Source organism: Pezoporus wallicus, unplaced genomic scaffold (genome assembly GCF_028554395.1).
Source record: "Pezoporus wallicus isolate ANWC-B61680 ecotype Strahan unplaced genomic scaffold, APGP_CSIRO_Pwel_v1 contig_5958, whole genome shotgun sequence".
NCBI classification, from domain to species: Eukaryota; Metazoa; Chordata; class Aves; order Psittaciformes; family Psittacidae; genus Pezoporus; species Pezoporus wallicus.
In genome coordinates, this window is record NW_026638491.1 from 1,252,224 (window position 1) to 1,259,365 (window position 7,142).

Below are 7,142 nucleotides of genomic sequence, written 5' to 3' on the forward strand. Positions count from 1 at the left end.
AGCTTTAAGGTCCCAATCAAAACCATCCTGTGATTCTGTGATCTGAAAGCTGAGCACAGACAAGAAGAGAAATAAATCTCAGTGTGAAAGACCAACAGTTTGGGCTTAGCTGGGCACCCAGGTAGTTTCTTGGAGAGGTTTCCACCAGCCTCTGCCTAGGCGGAGCAGAAGGACCTGCTCAGGTTCTTCCCTCTCTTTAGGCTGCTCAGAAATGGAAAAGGGCAGCTTTACGGCTGTATTTGAAAACACGGTGTGAGAACTGTGTAACACATTATGTTCTCTTGCACTGGGTTTGGAATCTAGAAAAAAATCACAAAGCAGGATACCCTTCTTATGAAGTCACTGTAGCAGCAATTTTGTATATTATTGAGTAATAGCAGCCCTTTTGCAGCTTGCAAGTGAATTTCTTGGTTGCCTTCTGTTTCCCTATCCAAAAACACACAACAGTGCCTCTTTGGGCCTGGTGCATAGCTTGGGCATAGTGTGACATTTTTCACAAAAACACTGATGTTGAAGCGAAGTGAAAGGACATATGCAGAGCGGAGGAGCGAGAGTCTCTTGGGTGTTAGCACCCTGTAACAGATATGAGAGGGAGATGTTCTCAAGTCAGTTTTACTGAGTTCTTAGGAAATTGATTGTAGATGGAGTCACATTTTGAAATCTCATAAGAAAAAAGGCTTCCTAGTCACCTATTCCCAAGAGCAGCATAACTTCGTAGAATTTTAATGAGACTTGTACATAGAGATCGCTTTTGTGTGAGTGAGCTCAAACCTATTTGTTCCTAGAATCTGAGCTTTTAATTTTTTAAATAAAATCACCAAGGTTACAAATGCTTTTGCTGTCAAAGCATTCTTGGGAACATCATCTTAAGACAGCACCTGCAAATGGCTCTTACCTTTTCAAGGATAAAAACCTAGAGATTCCAGCTCTTTTTCAGTGTATAGGACAATCTTAACATGTAACTCCATCACCCCGCTGTGGCCTGTCTGTGTTAAAAACGGGGTTTTCCATCACAGGGAAGAGGTAAGGGTCACCATCAGAGGAGCAGGAAAAAGAGCTTTTTTATCGTGAACTGTATCTCACAAACCTGAGGAGGCTCACAGGAAGGCTGACTGCACATCCTCTGCAGGGGCAGCCACAGAGCTTTCAATTTCCACAATGTGCTGAAGGCATTGAGCCAGAATCAGCACCGGTGGTACAAAGCAATGCAACCACCTGATTTTCAGTGGCACTGCATTCATTTACACCAGTAATTTCACATGTCCTGCTTCCTGTTGAGTGTTTTTTCCCCAATCTGTTGTGATGAATAGCTATCTACCTGAGATGCTGTTGATCTTAAATCATAGGGATGAGGAAAAACGGAATTTCCAAATGCTGGCACACCTTCTGCTGGCGGTTTGATTTAGTTACAGCTATTGCTGAAAGCTTTGCCACCGAGTTCTTGTCTCCATTTCTACTTGAGGGTTGTCACACCACGCACTGCCTTTGTCAAAAGAGCTTGCTTGTTGGCACAGATGTAAGGCAACGCAGGAATGGGATAGTTCTTCACAGGCTTTCTTTTGTTGATTCTTTTGTTGTTCCTTGGTGAAAAGCCTGAAAAGGTCAGCATAAGCCTTGGCTGTCGAAGTGCCCATGAGAAACAAGTGCTTCTGCTGCATCTGAAAGAGAAGAGGAGGCAAAGATGAAGAAATTCTTCATCTTCCCTGCCTTTTGTTCTGAAGGCAACTGCCTGCTGCTGAAATAGGGTGGTGCAAGTGCTGTGCACTGTACGCCTTGCTGGGGTACCTTTCCTGGAGAGATACCTATTAATCATAGAATCATAGAACAGTTTGTGTTGGAAGGGACCTTAAAGCTCATCCAGTTCCAACCCCCTGCCATGGGCAGGGACACCTCCCACTAGACCAGGTTGTTCCAAGTCCCATCCAACCTGACCTTGAACACTGCCAGGGATGGGGCAGCCACAGCTTCTCTGGGCAACCTATGCCTGTGCCTCATCACCCTCACAGAGAGGAACTTCTGCCTAGTGTCTATTCTCAGTCTCCCCTTTGTCAGGTTAAAGCCATTCCCCCTTGTTCTGTCCCTACAGGCCCTTGTCAAAAGCCCCTCTCCACATTTCTTGTCAGCCCCTTTAGGCACTGGAAGCTGCTCTGAGGTCTCTCCAGAGCCTTCTCTTCTCCAGGCTGAGGAAGCCAGCTCTCTCAGCCTGTCTCCAGAGCAGAGCTGCTCCAGCCCTCGGAGCATCTTCATGCATTAAAGCAGGCTGTCAATAACAGTTTAAGGTTCTGGGGGTGTGAAGCTGAGATTGTGCCAGCTATGCCATTTGCAGGGGAGCTTTTGGATACCGTCCCAGGGAATGTTTCCTGTTTTACTACTCTGTACCTGCATGCTCGTACACACCTCTCACATTTTTTTGCACTTTGGTGAGCTTGATAGTAACCAGTGCTTTGCCTTGGGTGAGGTGACTTTGCTCTTTGCTAGCTGATTTGATGAAACACTGGAAATGAAACTTCTGTGCTTTATGTATCTTTCAGATCTAATCCTGACTGTAGATGAACAAATTAAGAATAGAGATTTGGATTCAGTTACGGGCATTTGTTCCAATCCTTAACCTTTCTGAGATCGTGTAAAATTTTCCTGGGGAAAGGTTGAAAGCCTCTCTTTGCAGATATCTGAAAATTAGATTGGATAAGGCAGTAGCAAGTATCCTATAGGGAATACTTCTGCACTGGAAAGTGGTGTAGAGGACTCAGATTCAGAGATGAAAAAAGATCCTTTACAGTACAGAGCAAAAATAATTTTGCAGCTGAGGTGCTAAGAATCACATGCACTTTTATTTCTCTTGAGCCTTTGAAGCAACAGCCTGTCAGTGCTTGAGTTCCCCTTAAATTTAGGTGATGCACCCATTTCCTTATTATTTTCATAGACAAGACATCCAGCAAGGCGTTCATTTTGAAATGTCCTGCTATTATGAAGGCAGTTGCTGTTTATTGTAAGAGAAGCAATCACGATGAATTAATTTTGCATTCATGTAGATGTTATGAGCATTTTGGATTTGTTTTTTCTAATTTATATCAGTAAACGGACACTTAAAAGCATTATCTCTATGCCCATTGCTCTGCCAAGGGAGCAAGGGAAAATCGTGCCTGTAGATTTAGCCTTGCATAATTCCCAGCTTAGTTGGGAATTTCCTCCTGGCTAGAAATTAGCATCCAGCCCTTCAGGATTGATTGACTGTTTCTTGTGACAGCATGGACCTTAATCAATGTGTTGCATACACAACAGGCCCATCTGTTCATGCTGTAGGCGTTCCGCTGTCATTTAGCGGCTGGCTCAATTTAATGAACCACTTACTGTATCAGATACCTGCTTTGAGGCTGGGGGGATTTTTTTGAGCTGGAAGGGAAGGAGCTCTCAGTATTTATCAGAGGAACCATCCATTTTCTTTTTTTGCAGAGCGCTTTGGGTACTTCCCCTCACATAAGCGCAATTTAGCTGCAAAAGCTTGGCCTTGCCATGATAAGTCTGTTTTCAGGGGATAAACTCTGTAGTTCAGTGATGCAGAATTTGCTCAGTGAACTGGGAGCGAGAAATAATTTGGTGGCAGAGACTTAGAGTTCAAACAGGACAGAACTTTCAGGTTCTGATGTGAACAGTGAAGTATGTGGGGAGGGTACAGAAGGGGAGAAGTGCAGGGGCACCAGAGGGCTTGTGCAGATCCAGGTACAGAGTGAAGAGTGCTGAGGAAAGGCATTTAGATCAAAGGATCATAGAATGGTTTGGGTTGGAAGGGACCTTAGAGCTCATCTAGTCCCAAACCGTGCCATGGGCAGGGTCACCTTCCACTAGACCAGGTTGCCCAAGTCCCATTCAACCTGGCCTTTGAACACTGCCAGCGATGGGGCAGCCACAGCTTCTCTGGGCAACCTCTGCCAGGGCCTCACCACCCTCACAGGGAAGAGCTTCTTTCTAATATCTCATCTCAATCTCCCTTCTGTCAGGTTAAAGCCATTCCCCCTTGTCCTGTCACTACAGGCCCTTGTCAAAAGCCCCTCTCCAGATTTCTTGTAGATGTCTGTGCAGCTCTCCAATTTGACCCAAGCTCCACTGGGTCTGCCACACCACCAAACAAAAACATGCAAATTTTTATATACCATGCATTCACAGTGTTTCTTTATGCTTTCCAAGTCTTTTGAAGACCTGAGTGCTCCTGATGATTCTGGAAACCCACCAGAGCTATTTTGTGTATCACTGGTAGGGTGCTCACATCTCCTAACACTCTTGTGAGCCAGCAGAGAAAACAGTAGCACTGAAGAACTATGTGATCAGCTGAGGGTCATTGATGAGGTAAGCCACAGGAAGAACTGGAATGTGGAAGTCCCAGTTCCCAGATTTCTAAGCACTCTTCAGTCTTCTCTGTTCTTTCCCAATGTCTCCATAGGCAAGTCTGAAAGCAGGAGTCGTTGGTGCGATTTTACCATAGCAGATCCAGCTGGTCCCAAAATATCTGTGATTTCACACCATAAGTATAAAGTTCACATCTATGTCATGATTACTGAGTCACTAAATCAAGCATACAGGTCTCACACTGGTGGACTTCATTTTCAAAGGCTGGAAGAGGGAAAGGCTGGAAAACCAAAGAAGTTAGGGAAAGTTGAGTTGAGACCCATAGGCTTTTTGATAATACAGTCACGATTTCATCATGAACAAAACAATGTGTTTCACTTGACCACTCTATTTAATAAGGATTCGCTTTCACTGGATTCTATCATTTCTGAAGTAATGAAATTCCTGCATCATCTTGAAAGAGATAATTTGACCCCTGTGTTTATATGCATGTACATGACAGCAATTTCTAGGGGGCACCCAGTAGGTACATTGATGCTTATGTTTTTGATGCAGGAGAAAGGTTTCTCCTCAGGTTTATTGGTTCAGACAGCTAGCTGAGAATCATGGTTTTGAAACAGCTATTCTGCCCCTACCGTGTTCAACTCTCTTATTCCACACTGGGAAGGCTGTCGTGTGGTTTAGGCATAATCAATTCAGATGCTAACCTGCAAAGAGGAATCCTTAATGCGAAAGGGGAGTGTGCAGATAGAGAGTGAAAACAAAATAGCAGTTGAGCCTCAGGTACAGAGTTAGTTATTTTTTAAATAGTTTTGAAATACTCCCTCATGGGTAAGGTCTTAGGGGTACTGCTACCCTTTATTGCCCTTTTTACATGGAAACGCATAATGGTTAATATCTGCTGCTTCATGTCTATGTTGGAAGAGGTTGGGGAGGCAGCTGCCATGGCCACTTGTTTATGTGGTCTTAACATATTCAGCCAAATCAATTCCTTGTGCAAAGACTTCCATGCATCATTCATAGCTGAATCTGAGACTTGTGATTTTGGGGGACTTTTCTCTTTGGTTTAGTAGAAGTGAAGAGAATAGATTTAGTCCGGTCCTCTCAGTATGAACCCCACCCCATGCCTTCCCCCTTATAATAGTGTTGTGTAAAACGTTAGAGTTGTGGAGCTTGATCATACAAGCTGCTGTAGCTTTCAGCCCTGGCTCATTTTTGAGCCATTTCTGAAAAATGCTAAATACTTCCCGCACCGGAGGTCTAGTGTCATTCTCATCCCATATTTCAGATAATCACTTCAAATGAAGGTCAGGTAAATTGTACCTTCAGACTAAGATCATATAAACCTTGGTGATTCTTTTCATGAATAGTTTTTGGTTTTTTGTTTTTTGTTTAAATGTCCAAGAATTGACTCCAAATTAGATTTAGGAACAGAGGAAAGCAGCACAATTGTATATGTATATGAAGTTAGAATGGAAAGCAGTTTGTTGTGAAAAGATCCTTTTGAATTTTCCACCTCCCAGACAGTCACATAGCAGTCATGCACACTGAACCTTGGGAGCTTCCTGTGAAGAAGAGTGTGATGCAGGTGCTCTTTGGTGATGATTTACTTGTGGGCTTGAACTCCTTTTTTTTGCAGTGCTACTCTGCAATGAAAACAAAAAAGAATACAATATACAAGCCAGTGTTTACCCCTTTGCCTCTTAATTTGTTCTTTGGTGTCAGCACTTACAGACATGGCGTTCAAGTGCCAATTGGAAACTCTTCTGGAGTTTAAAGATGGGAAATTACATTCTCTCTTAAGACAAGACCAGTGCTATGTGGATGAAGGACAATTTCTTCAGCACAGTGACAGCAGTGTGAGCATCAGTGCTGCTTCTGCCAGGAACCATGTGTTGCCTTACAGTCAAAACTGTTAACAGTGTTCAAGCCTTAAAACTACCTCTGTGACCTAATGCACCAGGCTGTGAGGTCTGTTTAGAGGAACGCTGATGGTAGTTCGTTCACTCTGTCCCCAGGCCACCAAGGTGGTGGGTTGTAGCATGTTTGTCCAGTTGCAATCAGAATTAGATTGTGCATGGAATGAAAAACAAGAACTGAGATTTGGTGTTGGATCATAGGCCTCCTGTATTCACTTTACAGGTCTCTTGTTTTCATTCCCACTCTGTCTGTGTTTAGATGAGCCAAACCAGAGTAAGAAGACTGCACGGTAAGAGACCTGGGGACTTGACACTTGGGATGGTTTGATTGACAGTCCCAAAAGAGGAGCAGCAGCATGGGAATTCTGAGCTGTCTATCCCTGGCTCTTCCAATGTGTGTGTAGTAGTAAAAAATATTCCTGGGCCTTGCCATGTTTTTCATTATGTGTGATTCCTGGGTGGCATCCCTGTCTTGAATGCGAGCCAATGTAATTCTTATCTAATAGATAATCACAGAGCTCATCCTCAGCCACTGAGAGAGAGTTGAAGAGCTAATTATGGAGACAATCCACTGTTCAGCGTCAGAAAGTAATACTTACTGAGGAGTGCAGCAACATGTTTGGGTTTGGTTTTTTTTTTCTGGGACTTTTGCCTGTTCTTTTCAATCTTTGTGGCAATTAATTTGGAAAAATCTTAACTAAGGATAGATATTTAAACTGTGGTGAACATGACTGGTGGAGAATCTCAGCCTTAACATTTCTCTTAGCCCAGAGGGTGATTCCCACTTCTGACATTAAAAAGTTCTAAAAAGCAGAATTTTTAGGCCCCAGGTCTAAATTAATGGAGTAGCTTAAGTAAGCACGAAAGTTTAAAACCAAG

The 7,142-nt window shown here is 43.5% G+C and overlaps 1 long non-coding RNA gene across 2 annotated transcripts; it reads right to left on the minus strand.

Annotated features, from left to right (window-relative positions):
* Nucleotides 1-461: 461 nt before the first annotated feature.
* LOC130600041 (uncharacterized) lies at nucleotides 462-5,975 on the minus strand. Of its 2 annotated transcripts, none has more exons than XR_008972355.1 (3): nucleotides 4,152-5,190; nucleotides 1,088-1,658; nucleotides 462-573 (listed from the first exon to the last, which is right to left on the minus strand). It is a non-coding gene; the product is annotated as an uncharacterized LOC130600041 (long non-coding RNA). The 2 variants fall into 2 exon arrangements; XR_008972354.1 differs by adding an exon at nucleotides 5,861-5,975 and having other exon boundaries at nucleotides 468-1,658; nucleotides 4,152-4,624.
* Between the last annotated feature and the right edge of the window lie 1,167 nt (nucleotides 5,976-7,142).